The sequence below is a fragment of the Schistocerca nitens genome, chromosome 6 (assembly GCF_023898315.1).
Source record: "Schistocerca nitens isolate TAMUIC-IGC-003100 chromosome 6, iqSchNite1.1, whole genome shotgun sequence".
In the NCBI taxonomy this organism is placed as follows: domain Eukaryota; kingdom Metazoa; phylum Arthropoda; class Insecta; order Orthoptera; family Acrididae; genus Schistocerca; species Schistocerca nitens.
Window position 1 is genome coordinate 52617839 of NC_064619.1, and position 2824 is coordinate 52620662.

Below are 2824 nucleotides of genomic sequence, written 5' to 3' on the forward strand. Positions count from 1 at the left end.
TCTCGCTTCCCACGCCCGGGTTCCCGGGTTCGATTCCCGGCGGGGTCAGGGATTTTCTCTGCCTCGTGATGGCTGGGTGTTGTGTGCTGTCCTTAGGTTAGTTAGCTTTAAGTAGTTCTAAGTTCTAGGGGACTTATGACCACAGCAGTTGAGTCCCATAGTTCTCAGAGCCATTTTTACTACACTTGACAGCATCTACTGTACTCTAGCCGCTCCACCATTGCACCACTTTCTTTTCAATTCCTTACGCAGATTCATTCTGCCATCTGGACAGCTACTTTGGAACTCGTGAGTGATTCTTTCCGCTGATTTAATGCCATTTTTTACCGGCACCCTTCGCAATGCCCGACAGACCATGTCCGTCACGACGTGAGGTCTGCCTGTTCTCGGTGTAGCTATTGCTGTTCGTTTGCCTTTCCACTTCACTATCACATCACCAACAGACGACTTGAGCAGCTTTAGAAAGGTCTGAAATGTCCATGATGAATTTGTTACCACGTGACATTCAGTGACTGATCCACGTTCGGGCCTTTGAGGTACCCTGACCGACGCATTCTGCCCTTACTGTCGACCTCCATTTATACAGGAAAGTCTGCCTGTCGTGACATCTAATGGTCCATTCCGCATTACATAGGGATGTCTGGATACTTTTGATCAGATAGTGAATATGACGGATATCTTGTGTTACCCTGAGAAAAGACATCATGTGTATACTTTTACGACTTACTGTGCAGGTGGTGACATATCATTATGAGTGTCTCTGTCCGAACAGACTTCGGAGGACCCAATAGTACCAACGACCGTCGTGACATTGTCAGCCGAAGGCGTCACTGGATGCGGGTATGGAGGGGCACGTGGTCAGCACACCGCTCTCCCAGCCGTTGTCAGCTTTCGTGACCGAAGCCGCTACTTCTCAGTCAATTGGCCTCACAAGGGCTGAGTCACCCCACTTGATAAAAACGCCCGGCTGACCCGGACGGTCACCCATCCAAATTCTAGCCAAGCCCGATAGCGCTTAATTTCTGTGATTTGACGGGAACCCGTATTACCACTGAGGCAAGGCCGTGGGCTCTGTATGTCTCTACAACGCACTAAATTCTCGAGCCTAAAAGTTTAGGCTTCCATATATACAATGCATAAAACATTAGAAGTTCCCCTTACGTGTCACCCTGTCGGCTGAACCGGGGAGCAAGCTCATACTTAGATTCTTGTGTCAGGCAGTGGACAACATGGTCCCAGGAACAAACTAAAAGTAGCTCTAACCCCACGGTTCAGACCGTCCTTTTGTGGAAAGCTCACATCGTTGTAAGGCAAATGCAGGAACTGGTGATCTCTTGAATGAAGGTAGGAGGCGAGGTACTGGCGGAAATACAGCTGTGAGGACGGGTGGTGAGTCGTATTTGGATAACTCAGTCGTTGCCAGCACGGTAGCTCAGAGTGTTTGTTCAGTGGGGTGGCTGCCCTCTGTAATATAGAAGATGAGTGAAGGACTCGCTGATGAACTTGAACGGGTGTCATGTGACGTCCGCCCCGACCAAGTGCAACGAACAATGAAAGCAAAAAACAAAAAAGAAGTCGGTAGAGCACTTGCCCGAGAAAAATAAAAATTCCGAGTTCGAGTCTCAGTCCGGTACACAGTTTTAATCTCCCAGGAAGGTTGGTAACCTCTTGCCAAAAATATCCCAATTACGAACCCTTCTGCCACCCAGCCAGCTTCCTGTGATTTGGATGAAAATAAGTGAGTTTTGCAATGGACCTGATCTGAAACCCTTTCGTGTAAAGATGACTTCGTCACCACCACTATCGGGTTCGTCATAACAGGACAGTTGCTTCCATCAACCTCGACTAATTGTCCCTCCACTGGCAACTCCTGCTCCAACAGTTGCATGCTTTTTTGACTCAAATCAAAATGACAGCCTCCAAGGGAAATGACAAATTACGCTGGAATCGTCTTTGCTAAGTACAGATAAAAATTGTTTTGAAGAAATACCTGTCAAGTGTTCCGTGAAATGATTTGTCTAAAACTAAGAAATAAAATAGATTAGAGAAATGTTTGACGCAGCAAATGAGGCACGTCATATGTCTTATTTCTCAGACAAATCATTTCAGAAAACATTTGACTATTTTTTCATCTTTTTTTTTCCAAGCATTGTTCAGAAAGTGTGAAATATATACATTTAAATGTGGACCGGTGTTGCATATTAAGAGAGTAAAGATCAAGAGAAATTTCAGTCTATGCTGTAATTTGATATTTATTTTATTTTATTAACGTGAAAGGAAGAATTCCACAATTCCTACACCAATATATATTTTATGCGCAAAATGGCTTGAGGAGATGAACGTTTTGACACATACCTAGCAGCAGCTGTTCGTGAAATACTTCAGCTTCCCTCAAATCTTCGTAATTGACCTGATTACTTTCAACCAATTAAAACCTTCTTCGCAAAACTAGACCTCACGCTGGTCAATATGATGCACCATTTGTGCATTTACCACTCTTAGTTTGGCTATAAAAATTCGGACAAAAATTCATTTTGTAATTTCTAGGGTTTAACAAATTTTCCCCCGTCGCGTTGGGTGGCAAGTTGGCGTCTGGTTTTGAGGATGTTCCGAGAAAGTCTTAGAACAGTTTTGAGGAAGCAACGGTTTGAGTTCTGAATATTTCTCGGGTGTTCGTGGGCTTTCATTATCTTGCGAGACAAGCAATTCGTAAAGGAGAGTACTGTGCTTCAAGTTGAAACGCAACAGCCCATCTTCACAAGATTTCGAAGCTAACGTGGATCGCTTGAGTAATTATGAAGTTATTAGGTAGCACCAAAATGTG